Below are 18,209 nucleotides of genomic sequence, written 5' to 3' on the forward strand. Positions count from 1 at the left end.
TGTTTCCTGTTTTATTGTGAAGGTCTGCGTCTCATGTGAGTGTGTTCAGTTTTACCTCTGTCTCGTCTTGCTGATTACTCCCAGCTGTGTTCCCCACCTGTGTGTAATCTCCCTGTGTTTCTCTGGGTGTATTTAAGTCGCGTCTTCTGTCTTTGTAGTTGCTGGTCCGTCTGTGTATCCACCCTGCTTCATTCTGTGTGTTTCCCTGCTTCTACCATCGTCTGCCTCTGCTCGCCCTCTTTCATGTTCGCGTTCTGGTTTCTGCGCTGTAGTTTAGTTGTTTTCCAGTATAGTTTAGTTTGTCTTCGTTTGCCATTTTCCCTTTGCCGTTTATTCAATAAACCACCCTCACACCTGTACAAGTGCCTGTGTTTGGATCCTCCTTTATTTTCCACACGGCTCATCTCACACGCCGTGACAGATAGCGCACTTCTCATACTGGAGAAGGCTCAAGGTTGCTGTTGCTTGGTTCCTTAGACTGAAGGCAATCCTTCGTTCAATGAGAGATAAGAAAAGAAGACCGCAACCTAACTCAGATAATCAAATTTGTAAAGGTACTACAAAGGAGAAAGTAAAGAAAATGCAACTGTATGGTCTATCCTCAAAAGATCTTCTGGAAGCGGAGCTTGCCATTATCAGATTTTGCCAGCAACAAAGATTTGGAGAGGAGATTGCTATGTTGTCAAGTGGGAAAGGTTCCGTGAGCAGGCACAGCTCAATTTACAGATTAGATCCTTATCTTGATGATGAAGGCCTCTTAAGAGTTGGGGGACGACTGACAAAGGGCTCCTTGCCAGAAGAAATGAAGCATCCCTTTGTTCTTGCAAAAGATCAACATGTAGCAAGTCTCATCCTAAAACACATTCATCAACAGCTTGCTCATAGTGGTATTAACCACACCTTATCCACACTAAGGAGAAAATACTGGATCACAAAGGCCAACTCAGCTGTAGGGAAGGTTATCGCAGAATGACATTTTTGCAGAAAATAACATGGAAAAGCCTTGGAGCAAAAGATGGCAGATCTACCCAAGGAAACAATTTTGCCAGATAACCCACCATTCACCAATGTCGGAGTTGATTATTTTGGACCTATTGAAGTGAAAAGAGGACAAGGTACAGCTAAACGTTATGGAGTCATTTTCACCTGTTTAGCCAGCCGAGCAGTGCACTTGGAAGTGGCTAACTCTCTAAGCACAGATGCCTGCATTAATGCTTTGCGCCGTTTTGTGAGTCGGAGAGGTCAAGTCACTCACATCCAATCAGATAATGGAACCAACTTTGTTGGAGCAGACAGAGAGTTAAGGGAGGCTCTTGAGTCACTGAAACATACCCAAATAGTACATCTCAGATCTTTTTTGGAAACGATGGATATGCGAATACCTGCCTTTGTTACATGAGAGACAGAAATGGAACCAAAAGAAGAAGAATCTAAAACCTGGAGATATAGTCGTTATAATGAATTCCTCTGCACCATGAGGTTCCTGGCCACTTATCCAGGGCCGGGTCTCGGGGGCAGCAGCCCAAGCAGAGAAGCCCAGACCTCCCTCTCCCCAGCCACCTCCACCAGCTTGGAGATACTTAAACTCTTACACTTGGGGCAAGAACTCGTCCCTGACCCGGAGTGGGCACTTCACCCTTTTCTGGCTGAGGACCATGGCCTCAGATTTGGAGGTGCTGATTCTCATTCAAACCGCTTCACACTCGGCTGTGAACCATTCCAAAGTGAGCTGGAGGCCACCACCCAATGAAGCCAACAGAACCACATCATCCGCAAAAAAGCAGAGATGAGATTCTGAGACCACCCAAGTGAAAGCCTTCTGCCACTTGGCTACGCCTAGAAATTCTGTCCATAAAAATTACGAACAGAATCGGTGACAAAGGGCAGCCCTGGCGGAGCACATCACCCACCAGGAACGAGTCAGACTTATTGCCGGCTATGCGGACCAAGCTCTTGCAATGCTTGTATAAGGACTGAATGGCCCGTAGCAATGGGACAGACACCCCATACTCCCGGAGCACCCCCCACAGGACCCCCCGAGGGACACGGTCGAATGCCTTCTCCAAGTCCACAAAACACATGTAGAGTGGTTGGGCAAACTCCCACGCACCCTTAAGTATCCTTGAGAGGATAAAGAGCTGATTCAGTGTTCCACGACCAGGAAGAAAACCGCATTTTCCCTCCTATATCCGAGGTTTGACTAGTGGACGGACTCTCCTTTCCAGCACCCTGGCATAGACCTTATCAGGGAGGCTGAGGAATGTGATTCCCCTGTAATTGGAACACACCCTCTGGTGTCCTTTCTTAAAGATGGGAACCACCAACCCGGTCTGCCAATCCAGGGGTACTGCCCCTGATCTCCATGCAGTATTATAGAGGCGTGTCAACCAAGACAGCCCTACAACATCCAGAGCCTTCTGGAACTCAGGGTGGACCTCATCCACCCCAGGGGCTCTGCCACCAAGGAGTTGTTTAACTGCCTCAGTGGCCTTGCTCCCTGAGATTGGCGGGTCATCCCCTTCGTCCCCAGACTCTGCTTCCTCCATGGAAGACGTGCCAGTGGGATTAATGAGGTCCTCGAAGTATTCCTTCCACCGCCCGACAATTTTCTCAGTTGAAGTTCCCAGCACACCCTCGCTATACGCTTAGGCGCGCCAGGTCTGGCCAGCGTCCTCCCCATGTTCAGGCTGAAGTCCCGCACTTTGTTTACGTAGTTTTTCACATAATTTTGAAGTAAATTATTATATTAATATTTACAGTTCAATTTTTTCGTTTGTATGCAATCGATTTGGCACCACTCTCCTTTGTCTCTTGCGTTTAACGGTTTGTCATATTTTATTTACCTTTGTTCTGTTAGATTGTTACAATGACACCATCAAAATGATAAAGTGTGTGTATAAAGAAATGCTAGATCATAAGTTGTGCCTTTTGTTTATATAAAGGTTCTTTTATCGTGTATGATGGATGTTTCTGTTCAGATGTATTTTGAATTACTGAATCACAGTGAGTCTTTCTAATACTTTTTAGTTCAAAGCTTTTTGTAATATCACTGAATGCCAAATTAAAATGTATCTATGCATGCACAACTACATAAAATATCCAGTTTAATATAAACACATATGTCTCCTCATCTGTGGCAGTAATATAAATGTAGTCTGATTATATTCTCTTAAGGGACTCAAAAAAGCTCCAAGTACATGTGTTAGATATAATTTTACAACAACAACAATACGGACTTATTAAGTTGAGCAAACATTTGCCACTCTATGGGCTTTTAAAATATTTTTTTAACATTAAAATTATGAAAATGATCTGTCTGATCGATAATCAAAGAGCATGATGATGATGGACAGCTCATCAAAAATTATTATTTTCTGCACTTATCTAAATTGTTTCTAAACTTGGTAATGTTTTTTTTTAAGTCAGAAATTAATTTGTCAGGTATTGAGTACTGTCAGTGAGTCCAGCTCACACACTGAAAATGGGGACAAGGTGAGGCAGTAACTTCAAACATAGAAATTTACATAATTATAAGAACAAGTTTATCAGGAAGTCAGCAGGGTAAAAATTTGTATGGATGAATGGAAGTATGTGTGGAAAACAGAGAAAACCCAAAGATCATGTTGAATTTTAGCAACATTAAAGCTAGAAAGGCTTAACTGTGTTTGACTGTACAGTGGAATTCATCCCCAATTGAGGAACATGTGTGTTTGTAACAAATGTCTGTCAAAGGCAGTGAAAAAAAAGGAACACCTATTACACTAAAAACAGTATGAAAGTGTAAATCGGCGTTTGAATGGTCGCCTGTCTCTCTATTTTAGCTCTGTAACAGATTGGTGACCTGTCCAGGGTTTACCCGACCTCTCTCTCTACAAAGCTAATCTATACTGTTGACACATTCAAATACAAACTAACAAACCATCCAGTTTCCAGGCACAGGACCATTTAAAGAGTTATTTACATGAATATTTCAGTAATCTATCTAAACAAGAGTATAAATGAGCTACTCCAAGGCAATCTGAGCAGTCAACAAAGATACTCCCTACTCACACCCTCCCACACAGCCAGATCTGAGATGTTTTTCAGCATAGTTTTGAGAGGATAACCTATTTAAAGTAATTTTAAATAAGGAATCTGTGTGCACATTTCAAAATTTAATCTAAACAGATTACGGTCAGATTGTCTGCTGCATTTAAAAAGTCACTTTAAAAACATGTTGTTCTGTTTTAGAATTTTTAACGTAATTAGCCTCAAATATTTACCTTATCTCCAACTGTGACAGATTTTTACATCACTAAACAAATTAAACATGACACATGACTGAACATTGATGAGTGTGTTCTGTGTCTAAAGCCTTAAACAGATGAGTTGTATGGTATTTATGGCATATTTATGGTAGTTGTATGGTAAACGTTTCAGAGGAACTGCCTGGCTGTTTGACAGCTGCATTACTATCCATAGAATCACGCAGTTAGCAGCATATAGATTTCATTTTGAGCTGATCATATGTACATAATCACCATCACTGTCCTTACATTTGACACATGGTTGAAAAGTGTTCACAGCAAACAAACGTCTCACTGGGATTTCAGTGTTTGTAAAAATTAAAACTACTGCAAATTCATTTGTTCTGTTTTTGTATGGTCATTAATGGTTATTATCACAAACTGTCGACTTAAGAACAAAAAAATCAATTATTTTTTCACAATGTTGATTAAGTAAATTGAAATTATGGGAAAATAACCTTGAATTTTCACTTACAGATGGCAGAAAAAAAATGTTGGCATAATTTAGCTTTGACAGCGACGTTATGAATGAGGAAATGAAATGGAGTGTCAGTCACGCAGTTCAGTTGCGGCAAGAAGGGAGGAGTCAGAGGGAGTTAGTTTAAGAAAATCTGTCCGCTAGCAAGTTTATGACATAAAGTCTGTTACCACTGTAACTAACTCAGTTTTCCCTCATCTCAGAGTTGTTAGCTAAATCTGCTTACTGGAGTACAGCCCACATGAGGTATATTTCTTCATACATTAAAATATCTCCCACATGATGTACGTGCAAAACGTAAACCTGCAAAAACCACACTTGAAAATGTACATGCCCCCCTAAAACAGCTATCTTCTGAGACGACAACTTTTGGCCAATAATTTCTCGATAATGGCAAAGCTACAGTAATTACCAAGCCCGTTTATTTTCTCTTCTCGTTTTTGTTTCACGTTATAAATGAGGGCGATTATTCAGCTGCTCCTCTTCTGCTGCGCCGTGTCTGTGTCTGCAGGTAGGTGTAGCAGGCGTTGGGTGCTGAAGCAGAAAACAGGGTTGTTTAGGCTTCACAGCGAGGTCTTGGCCTAATGTTTCTCAAAGAATAAGAGCAGAGCTTTAGTTTATTACATATTCATTAAGTAACCACGTACTGGATATCTACTGTGTATTTATAGCTTGCTTTGCAAATAAATTTTACCCAAAGTCTCCAAACATTCACAATAGTCTGTACTTTTTGATGTATTTCCACAGGAGAAACATGATGTAGCCCACCTGGTGTAATCTAAAAACAAATGTAGCTCAAATCAAATGATTGTATAAACTACATATATGTTTATTTATCCTCATTACCTTTCTGACCTGTTAAGCACTACTTTTTCTGCCTGCTCACTTCGATCTTCTTCTATCCAGCTTGTTGTGCCTTCCTTCCGCCTCACCACCATGGGAAGCAGAGCTTTTAGCTGCTCTGCTCCCAGGCTGTGGAACTCTCTACCCCCAGATATAAGAAACACTGGTTCTCTCCCCAGTTTAAATCTCAACTCAAAACCCATCTGTTCAAATCTGCATATTCACTGTGAACCCACTGTTTGTTAATTTTATCTTGTGCTTTAGTTTTATTGTTCTTCATTGTGTCATTGTTCTATTATGTGTTTTATCCTATTGTACAGTGTCCTTCGGTGTCTTGAAAGGCACTTTATAAATAAAATGTATTATTATTATAAGGGATTTTGAAAATTTAGTTATAGCCTAAATACTTTGACTCATGTGGAAAAGAAACAGCTTCTGTGTTTCTGTAAATGTTGCTACTGAAACTTTGCAATCCTGGACAAAAACACTCAAACTGAGCTGTTTCCAGTCGTGTTTTAAGTTTTGTTTATATTTATATTTCATACTGAGCTATTAGGAAGAAAGTGCTTATTTTCAGCTTTATATTGTTTATTGGAGTAATTAATTATCTACTGTGTATTGTGTATATACAAAATATTTGAAACATTGGATTTTAAATTGTTAATAACTTTTTTCCAGTCACTCACACTCTGCAGTATTAATACATTGGATCTTCTGAGGTTCCAAACCTCCCAGAGTTTGTGGTTGTTGGGATGGTCGATGACGTTCAGATGGTTCACTATAACAGCAACACCAGGAGAGCTGTGCCCAAACAGGACTGGATGAGCGAAGTCACAGAAGATGATCCACAGTACTGGGACACAGAGACTGAAAGGTTCAGTAATGCTGAGCAGGTGTTCAGAAACAACACTGAAATTGCAAATTGATTTAGTTTTATGCCACGTCTTCTCCAAATTTTGGGAGGGAATATTTAAGTAATGCAGGACAAATTTTAATTAGCTAATTTTGAAAATAGAAGGGAAATTATTTTGTACCAGCTTAATGTGGCTAGAGGCACAGACAGCTATGTTACATTTTTGTAATTATAAAGTGAAATATAATATTTAAATGCATTTAAGAAATATGCAGAAGTAGATGATAGAATACAACTCATCTTAAATCTGTGTTTTGTGAGTAAGAAATGTCTCTTTTATAATATTTTCCTAAATACGGAGAAATATTCTAATGGCTATTATAACATTTTCTTGAGCACAAGCTTGTGGTTGAGTGTTTTTTTTTTTTTTTTTTTTTTTTTTTATGGTTGCACATGATATTCTGTTTTTATCTTTGAAGTTTGAATTTTCTTTGACAACCTGGTCAACTGATGTTGTATTTGAAATTTATTCTGGTTTTATGCACAATGGGTGTGGAAAATTGAAAATATGAAAAAAGGTTATTTTGTTAAATGTAATCATAATACCAGCATGGTACATAATAATAATAATAATAATTATTATTACTATTTAAAAAGAGAATCAGTAAAATTTCTCTGTCTCTCCAGTTCTTCCCTCAGTGTCTCTCCTCCAGAAGTCTTTATCCTCTCCAGTCAGCTGCCACGCTACAGGTTTCTATCCTGACAGAGCCGAGATGGAGTGGAGATTCATGAGGGTGTAGAGAAAGGAGAGATCTTTCCCAACAATGATGGGACCTTCCAGATGAGTGTTGATCTGGACCTCAGATCTGTTATAGCTGAAGACTGGATGAGAATTTACTGTGTTTTAGCTCTTCGGTGTAAATGAGGACATCGTCACCGAACTGGAGATCGCAATGATTAAGACCAGTGAAAGTAAGACTTAATTCTTACTGGTCTGATTCACAAGCTGTAGACTTTGGGTATAAGCCAGTTATCACCCTCAATGTTTTCTCCCCATCTGTCCACTATTTCCACATTCCCATTTTCAAAATGGTCAAAGTTTTATGAATTAAAATTTCCCTCAAGCAGAGCAGAACAGGAAACCCTCTATTATCTCATTCCTCTCAGCAACAGATGGTTTCAACAGGCAAAAAACTGAAACCTTATCCAGTTTAAGAGCAGTAAATCTCATTAGAAAAACTTCATAAGTAAACCTTTCAAAAGAGGGTGGAAATTTAAAGATAACAGTATAAATTTTATTTGACAATTTTCTATTTACTTTTATTTTTTTTATGTGGTAAATATGAACATTTTTATAGCAAATGTCATTTAAAAAAGCAAAAATTTGGCATAACAGAAAACTTTTAAACCAATAATCAATCATTTATGACGCTTCTTTTGAAAAAAGTGAAAAAAATGAAGACGTTTGTCTTTTTCTTTTTTAAAGCCTTACAGCTCATGGTCATGATCATCCTTATTGTCTTTGGAGCATTCCTCTTTGCTGTAACTGGACTCATTATTTATGGAAAGACAACAGGTGAGACAAAAAAGTTCATGGTTTGTGGTAGGACTTGACTTAAGCGGTCAAAGAAGTGCAGGAGACTGATGCTGTCCAGTGTAGCAAGTGATTTATTTACCATTTTGTGACCCAAATAATATTTACAAAAAATAAATAAGAAACTCAACTCCAAATTAACTCAGTTCAAATAAACATAACTGAACTTAAATCAACAGAAATTAAGGTCAAACTGCACACAGCTACACTGACCTAAACCTTTCTTCCCAAACACCTGAGTTCTTCTGCTTAAATAGTCCACTTAACCAAACGATTTCTCCTCTGGACTATTCCATTCAGTAGGTAGGTAAGATGAACATAATTATATTCAAACCTCTACTACTCTTTACTGGCAAATAAACTCTATGGTGTAATCAATACATATTACAACAATAAATCTATTTCTTCATAAACCCTCTAAAATCATCTTAAATTACAAGAGTTCTTCCCCTCCTGCACTTGGTCTCTTCCTGTGACCTCAGATGAACCCAGAAGGTATAAAGCAGGAAGTAAAACTACATTTCCTCCTTTTGTTGCTAGAAGACAGGTAGGTAAGGTAAGTTCTAAGCAATACAAATTAACAGTTGAAGTAACATGTTAACTTAGCAAACTTGTAGGGACTGATTTAAACCAAGATGTTATATTATATAATCTGTAAAAGTGCAAAACATAAACAAACCCGGGATAGTAGATGTTTGCCTATTGCAGATTACATGTGAAATATGGTTAAATCAAAACAAGAATGTTAACTAAGAATATGGACAAACTGTGTTCTCACCCACTTTGTCACATGGTTTAAGCATTTTACTTATTTGTCCAGATTCCAAATTGAAATAAGCTTCAGGTTGAGACACAGCAACATCAGAAGCAACAGTTATGTTTAGAGCACCAGTGTCATGATAATATAATTATTTATAAGGTCAAAGGTAACTAGTAGTGTGGAAAGGATTGGGTAATCAGTATTCTTGTATTCAGAACTGACATGTGTTTTCTTGTTTTTACAGCCAAATGTCCTCAAACTTGTAAGTACATTTTAAATTTCTTTGAACACCTGACTTAATTTAATGACTTTGTGATACTGAAATTTATAATAATGAGTAAATCTCAATTCAGGGTGAAGTCTTTTACCCTGAAAATACCTTCACACTACACTGTGTGCACAATTATTACGCAAGTGAGTATATATATTTTATGTACTAAACCACATCACAGTACTGGACAAGACCTACTTTCAGGATTTACAGTTTTCGAAACACTGTGAAATTGAGGCACACAATGATGGGACCCGCTGGTAAAGTTTCTGGGCTGCCTTTCATAACAGCCATCTCTCAAGATTTTCTCCACTTAAAGCAATGCAGGGATTGTAACATCTGGTCCGTTTACTGAATTTTGGCCATATCATAATTTTTATGCATATTTTCCAACTTCAAGCTGTATAAACTTAAGTGCTTATTGGATTTAAGCATATCAGGTGATGTGTATTTGGCCTAAGGAGATTAACACACTATATAAAGGTGTGCATAATTTTTAGGCAGCTTCTCTTCCTCACTCTTTCAGAGGGATGCAGCACTCTTGAAATTGCGACGCTATTGGGGCCTGACCACAGAACCATCAATCGTTTTATTGCAAATAGGGTCGCAAGAAACGTTTTGAGAAAAAAAGACTCAAATTTGCTGCCAAAGATTTGAGAAGAATCAAACATGAAGCTACCAGGAACCCATTATCCTCCAGCGCTGCCATATTCCAGAACTGCAACCTACCCGGAGTGTCCAGAAGTACAAGGTGTTCAGTGCTCAGAGACATGGCCAAGGTAAGGAAGGATGAAACTTGACCACAACTGAACAAAACACACAAGTTGAAACGTCAAGACGGGCCAAGAAATATCTGAAGACAGATTTTTCAAAGGTTTTATGGACTGATGAGATGAGAGTGACTCTTGATGGACCAGATGGATGGGCCCGTGGCTGGATCAGTAACGAACACAGAGCTCCACTTCAACTCAGACAGCAGCAAGGTGGAGGTGGGGTACTGGTATGGGCTGCTATTATTAAAGATGAGCTAGTTGGACCTTTTCGGGTTGAAGATGGCCTCGAAATCAACTCCAAAACCTCCTGCCAGTTTTTACAAGACACTTTCTTCAAGCAGTGGTAGAGGAAAAAGTCTGCATCTTTCAAGAAGACCGTGATTTTTATGCAGGACAATGCTCCATCACATGCATTGAAGTACTGGCTGCATGGCTAGCCAGTAAAGGCTTTAAGGATGAAAAAATAATGACATGGCCCCCTTCCTCACCTGACCTAAACCCTACGGAGAACCTGTGGGCCCTGCTTAAACGGGAGATTTACAATGTAGGGAAACAGTACACCTCTCTGAACAGTGTCAGGTAGGCTGTGGTTGCTGCTGCACAAAAAGTTGATCGTCATCAGATCAAGAAACTGACAGACTCCATGAATGCAAGGCTTGTGACAGATATTGAAAAGAAGGTTGGCTATGTTGGTCATTAATTATTTTTTTTTGACATGTCAAAAATGTTTATATGTCAATTTTGAGTTGTTTTATTATCTGTCACTCATCACCTCCACTGGGATAGCTAACCTGTAAAAGACAGAAACTTAACCAAACGCATTTTTCAAAAGTTTTAATGCCCCTCAATAAGTCAGACATGAAAAATACATGAACAACAGTCGTGGTCTTTTACTGTTTCTCCCCAGGTTCAAAGACTTCTTCTGATCACCCTTCTAAAGAAAATATAAACAGCAAATCACAAACTATTAAAATTAAGTGTACTTGATCTCTGCTCAGACATTAGCTGTTAACATTACATATAGCCATCTTTCTAAGAATGCTTTTGCATTCTTTTTTCTGTTATATATTTATTAAAAATATTTCTGCATTTTTCACTGGAACTGGTTTGTCTCACCAGCTCTAGACTTCAGGGACACCTCCAGCTGCCAGTTCTTATCTTGCTAAGAAGTACTGGCATAAAGCTCAGGCATTACAGCAGTCACAGTCATGGCTTTAAAGTGAATCCTGTATATCATTATATATGCTACATATTACTAGTGATCAAATACCTGTATCTTTTTATTTATTTATCTTGTCCAGTTTTTTATTTTTAGTTCTTTATCTGAATGTTTTTCTTTTTTTTCTTTAGTGTCCGAGACACCTCGGAATTCTGCTGAAGATATTATCTGTGACAACGGTAAGTGGTACAAGCACTGCATTCAGTCAGGTTTGTGCTGTACTGAGTGCTTTTAAAATGAGCATTAATTATGTGCACGATGAACCAGTTTTACCAGCAGGTTTCACTCATTCCATGATTTATTTTATATTTTCAAAGCCCTCCTCATGAATAAATATTACATTTTTATCTGAACAAAAGACAGAATAAGTTTGAGAACTTTACCAAGGACTCTTCAACATTGCATCTCTGAGAAAAAGTTTCTGCTGCAACAGAATTTAACACGTTACAATTTTTCTTCACTGATTTGACCCAGTATTTTGTGTATTATTATTATTATTATTATTATTATTATTATTATTATTATTATTATTATTATTATTATTATTATTCTGTGATTTCTCCGTTGTATATGACCTTTGGTGTTTTGATTTCTGTTTTTGTATTCTAGTTCTTAGGTTTTGTTCTGGTGCCCTTCTGTTTAGTAGGTTTAGTTCTGTGCCCACTCTGTTTTCTGTTTTACTTTGGTCAATGTATTCTGTTTTGCTTCCTCCCCATCTCATCTTTGTAATTAGTGTCAGCCATGTCTCCCAGGTGTTTGCTCTTTGCCCGTTCCCCTTCTGTATTTAGTGTTTGCGTGTGGTCCTGTTCGTCGTCGCGTCGTCCCTCATACTTGCCTCTGTGTTCTGTTTCAAGCTCAGTTTCTAGCCTTCCCAGTTTAGTTTCTGTTTTGTCTTATGCCAGCAATAAAGCTGAGGTCTTTGAGTTCTAAGTTCTTCCTCCACGAGTTTGCATTTGGGTCCTATTCCTGCCTTCACACAGCCGCTCCATGACAGTTCTTCCATTAGGAGCATCACACCCAGCACTCTTAATGCAGTTCTCAAATCAGTGACGTATTTCCTCATCCACAGCAGACCTTCTCATTGTTTTTGTAAACACCACTTTTGTGTTAATAAATTTTCCATATGAATGTCACAGCTCATCAAAGCAGTTTGTACTTTTGTCAGTCAAAACTGCAGATTTCTCACTTACCTTGATACTGTTAAGCACTGAATCTTGTCTTTTCAATCAGATTAATTCAAACTTTTTGTATGAACCATATGCATTATGTGTAAAAGAACAAGTCCAGTTACACACTGTCAGTGGTTTTAGTGAAATTGGCCTTCAGTTGAAAGTAGATAGAAATACATGCTCACATGGAGTATTGCCAATGGTCTCTCATGGTACTGCTAATTACACGGAAGCATATATTATGCTAATGTGCTGAAAATGGAGCAAGGAGAAGGTGTCATTTACAAGGACCAGGCTATATTTTTGTCATATTTTAAACATTTTGGCACGGTTAGAGCCTTTTGCAAACAAAATGTGGCACTTTTACCATTATCCAACATTGCATTGCTACATTGCTAAAGTTTTTCTGATGCTAATCATTAATCGTTTCATTTCGCCTTTTTAAACATAAACACGAAACCTAACAGAGTCATCATGTGGTTTCTCAGAAAGAAGCAAGATGGATGTGCTGTTTGGTCCAGTGGTGGAGCTCTAACACTGTGAATGATCAGACTTACTGAGTCTTTCCACTGAAGCTTCAACTTATGTCATTTCTTTGTTGTTTGTAAGTCACATCAGAAGAGCATCAGCTGGGTGTGTCACAGTGACAACACACACCAGCATGTATCTGTGTGAGGTTGATGCGGTGTGGGACTATGTTTAGGAAGTCCACAAAGAAACACAACCTGATATTTTAGAAATGTGTCATTTTTATAACCTCTCAAAATAAAAACAGGAAATACATCAGAGCTCTGTCTGATTTTAGGTGGATTCATTTGTTCTGATGTGAAAAATGTGCCATTTTTTAGAAGTACAGAATAATTCTTCACACTTTAAAGACAAATTAAAAGATAAAGAGGAAAATATTAAATTTAAAAGCCGTGATGTTGCTTGAGGCTAAATGGGATCACTCACTTTGCTCATTTGGTTCTTTCACATTTCACTTTCTCTGAATTCATCTTAAAAACCTGCTAATTTTCTCTGCATAATTAAAGCTCTAATTCATCATCATCATGTTATAACACTGAAAACAACCTCTGTAATCTGGTTACACTGGCTACTTTGCTGCTTTTCTGAGATAAAATATGAGAATCTCTGAATATTTACCAACTCTAAATATTGGGCACATTTCTCTGGCTCTGACCGTTTCCTCCTGGCACTGCAGCGTTAGTGTCTAACCTTAGCCACGTTATTAAGTGTATACATTTTTCATCACTACATGTTTTCCATTGGTCTGTCAACAGCAATATCCTAGAAATAAAATTCTTTTCTTTTTTGCTTTGGTGTAATTATTTGACAGTTTTATTGACTTTTCTTTTCTAAAACATATTACAAGCTTATGAAATTCAACTCACTGTTAGAAGCATATTACCCTCATCCAGGGGCGGTCCTAGCCTGTTTGGTGCCGTGGGCGAACACACACACGCACACACACACCATATTAAGGATTGTACATTAACATATGTTATTGTGGAAAACTGTTGTAGGAACCTTACTGAATTTAACAAGATAAATATTTTATATAGAGAGACAGAGAGAGTATGCAAAGTGCTAACAAACAGCCATTATAATTCATCATACTATGAGAATAGCAGACAAATCAGAAATACACCTCTTCCAATTAATGGCTAATTAGTATTATGCTGAACACAGTCCAAAAGATTCAACAAGCCACATCAGTGTCTACTGTCTGTCTACTGTTTACTATTATAGTGCCTAACAAAGGTAAACAGAAGTTTTCCCAATCCCGTATGAATCCCTCATGAATGTTATCTTGTTTCAGGATACATAATACCTGCCATTATCCAAAGACACATCTGCTTACCTTTATCTTTTGTTCGTTTCTCCTCTTCTTTTCTCTTTTTTTCTTAACCGAGGACCTGATGGCTTTGACCTTTTCTTGTCCATTCTTCCATCAGTAATTTTGCCCTCCAGTATCAACACCCACAACATAAACCAATAGACTAATAGACACACACCTTGTTACTGCAGATTTGTCAGCTGCACGTGCGTGATCCACCACATCTCAAAGATACGCTTTTGGACTGAGATCTGATGACTGAGGCTATTTGAGTATAGTGTTTGTCACTGTCATGTTCAAGAAAACAATTTGAGATGATGTGAGCAGTATTGTTTTTTCTCTGTTGTCCACCTATGGTGAACCCATATGAACTGTACCCTCAAGTTTCATGTTCTGGGTTGATAGTAGTAGCACCCAGTGTTACCATCTGTTTTGTTGTGGTTGGATTTATTTTGGCCATTTTTTTCAAAGTGGATAGGACAGTGCATAAAGTGAGAGGAAAGTGGGAAAAGAATGATGACATGCAGAAAGTAGTCTGGGACAGAGTTGAAACTATTTATGTTTAAATAATGCCAAACACTTAAACACATAATTGAATTACTTTGTTTTACATATTTGGCACATTTTAGAAAAAAATCAGGGTAAGTGAAATATGTGGACATGAAATGTTGCTGCAAAAAGAGAATCACCCAGCTGTCTTATATACTTATAGAATGTTTTCATCATTTTCCCCCTTACAGGCGCCCCTCGCCACACATATCGATTTAAAATGAATACCAATCACTCCACTGAGAAACTTAACGAGGTTTTATCCACTGGAGGGAGCTCATGCCACAACCATTCAGTGAAACTGGGTGAAATCATATTTGATATGTACTCTTAATCAGTTGCACAAGGACAAATTTTAAAATTTGTTTTGTGCCTTTAAAGATGCTTTAACCTCACAGAGCCCAGAGGCAATCTGTACCAGACAGCTAACCCCAGATTAAAAATACATAACTAAAGTATACATTGTATACCCAGCATAACATGAACTGGACCTGTCATAACATAAAAAATACTAAAGATCAGATGAACCTAACTTTGACCCTTCCCTTCATCATAAACTGGTTCATATGAAGATATTTTACTTTCAGTTTCGTTGATAACCCTAAAGGATGCGTTTACCCCAGATTTAAGTGACGTTTACTCTCAGAGTGAATTCTTATGGGCTCAGATGGAGCCCAGTGGTGACGTCTCTCCTGGTTCTCCTCCTTTTCTCCTATTTTAGCTTTAGCTTTTTCTGGACAACTGAAACATAAAGTCTGTTAAAGATTTGCATGTTTTAAGGTCACAATGAAGGTCATCATCCTTCTTCTCCTGGGGATACAGGGAGCAGCGGCAGGTCAGTTTGACTGACGATTTCTGTCGAAAAAACTGTTTGACGAGTCCCGTCTTTAAATCGTTCGTGACGCATTTTTTAAGCGTTGTGTCTCTGCTGTCTCTCCAAACGGTCTAACAAATAAAACATCAGGGAGGAGGTCTGATGCTGATCTGGTGACAATAATCAAAACTGTTATTTTAAAAACTGAGAACCATTTTAATTTTCATGAGGAATTAAAACATTTTCACACAACAGCTGATCATTAAAGTTCACTAAAGTTCATTTAACACAAGTATCAGTAAAAAACTTAGAAGTTTAATTAGTTGTTCAGCATCAACTGTATATGAAGAGCCACATGCCATTCGATGGAGTTTATTGTGAATACTTTCTGTATGACAAACATGCGCACGCATATCATAACTAACGAGTTACACCCGGATGTGAAGTTCACTGTTTTTCTGATGCTATTGCCCATTAACAGCGCAATGAGGTGACTTTTGCTGTGAGGTGTATAAATAAAATTGAATCGAATTCAAGTGAACTAAATTGAGATACAAATGAAATAATTATTTCTTTATAATTTAATACAGTTTATGTATGTAAAGTGACAATACACTTTACATACCAGCATGAGCTAATTGTTGTTATCACTGCTGAATGATCAATGAGAAGCTGCAGGTGAGAAATGCCAGAAAGTTTTGCAATTTAAAGACGCTCAACCTCAACCAGTGAGCGCTAATGAGAAGGGTTTTACACTCACAATATGCCTTGGTCACTAACACTAACAGATAAATCCATGTACTCATCTGCAAATTTAATTAATGAATAAAAGATAAAATCCAAAATACTTAAGATAATATTCTCCGAATATCAGTTACTTAACATTAGCTTTTTATTGATAATTATCAATCAAAGATATTGGAAGTAAAGCTTTCTGTAACAATTTTAAGCTTTAACAAAATCTATGAGAAATAAAATAAACAAAGAAGAAGAAGCATCGATATTGATATTTAGAAAACCCAACACTGAAATTGTGAAAAAACAACTACAAAAAAAACAAAGTCTGGACAGTCACATCAAAAGAATTAAATCAGTTCATATAATTTGTAATATAAAAAATGGAAATAGAAAAGAGAACAACTCACTTTAGAAGTCATGCTGCTTGATTCAGAAGAAACTTAATCGAGTTTATGGTTAATTCAGCAGCTAACAAAAGCAAAACAGATTAAAAATAATGTGTACTTTCTTTAACAGTGAAAATGAAAATATAGTCAAATTAAAGTTATAATGAGTTCAAATGATCCACCCATTTGCTTCCGCTTATCCTTTTCAGGGTTGCAGGGGACGCTGGAGCCTATCCCAGCTGTCATAGGGCGAGAGGCGGGGTACACCCTGGACAGGTCGCTAGGTCGCAGGGCTAACACACAGAGACAGACACAACACATTCACACCTATGGGCAATGTGGATTAATTAAAATTAATCTGGCCCCACTAAGTGCATGTCTTTGGACGGTGGGAGGAAGCTAGAGTATCAGGGGAGAACATGCAAACTCCACACAGAAAGACCCCGACCTGATGGGGAATTGAACTCAGGACTTTCTTGCTGTGTGGCAACAGTGCTAACCACCATACCACCATGCTGCCCTGAGTTCAAACCATTAATCATGAAAACTGAATTAAACTAAACTGAAGGATAAACACCAGTTTTAAAACTTCGTTTTGTGAAAATCAGGTTCAAACTAGAATCTGTTACAAAACACAAAATTACAACAAACACTGAATATCTATTCATAAATCTATTTTTCGTTTATTGAAGGGACAGCAGGATTATTACAGGATGTCTTTAACGTGCTGTAGTTTTTCTTATTGTGTTATTTTAAAAAAATAATGTGATTTATAAATCTGTGTTCCTGAGATCTCACAGCATTAACTGTTTCTTACAGTGACCCACTCTCTGAAGTATTTCTACACTGGATCCTCTCAAGTCCCAAACTTCCCAGAGTTTGTGACTGTTGGGATGGTTGATGATGTTCAGATTAATTATTATGACAGCAACACGGAGAGAGAGGTGCCCAAACAGGACTGGGTGAACGATGCAGTAGACCCTCAGTTCTGGGAGAGGAACACTGATATCTCCAGGGCTTCCCAGCAGACGTCCAAAGCCAACATTGAGATTGCAAAGGACCGCTTCAACCAAACTGAAGGTTTGTTCATGTTTCATTTTTTTAATGATACACTTGCTCTTAATGTTTTCAGTGTGTTTTGTTTTCAGTAGTAACAGGTTTGTATACAAATGAAAATGTTTCATTCAGATTACAGATTACAATTATTAACATAATAATTCATAATGAATGTAGAACTACAGTCTGGGAAGCTTTAATTTAATTCAAACAGCTTTAAGGATCATGTTTGTATGAACTGATATAATTTGTCAGTTAACTGGTTAGTTGATCAAAATAATTAAGATAAATTTGCGATATTTGCAGTTTTCTGTTTATATTTAGGATTTTTTTTGTCTCTGAAACCTTGATGATTGTTTTTGATACAATTTCTCAATAATTGATTAATAAGAAAATAATCTCCAGAAAATCAGCAGGATCTGAATAATCAGTCTGAGGTTTGAATATTTTACAATTATTGTGAAGTAGTATTTGACTTTTATTAAAAACAATCCTGGACTGAAAGTCTCCTTCAGTGGAAGCTTCTAGAAAAACCTCCGGACAGTTTGGTGTGTAGTTTCTCACAGTTAGAGGATTTTGT

The 18,209-nt window shown here is 37.7% G+C and overlaps 1 pseudogene; it reads left to right on the forward strand.

Moving 5' to 3' along the window:
• Window positions 1–15,310: 15,310 nt before the first annotated feature.
• Window positions 15,311–18,209, forward strand: part of LOC116315412 — a 36,738-nt pseudogene continuing 33,839 nt past the window's right edge.

The sequence above is a fragment of the Oreochromis aureus genome, linkage group 22 (assembly GCF_013358895.1).
Source record: "Oreochromis aureus strain Israel breed Guangdong linkage group 22, ZZ_aureus, whole genome shotgun sequence".
Taxonomy (NCBI): domain Eukaryota; kingdom Metazoa; phylum Chordata; class Actinopteri; order Cichliformes; family Cichlidae; genus Oreochromis; species Oreochromis aureus.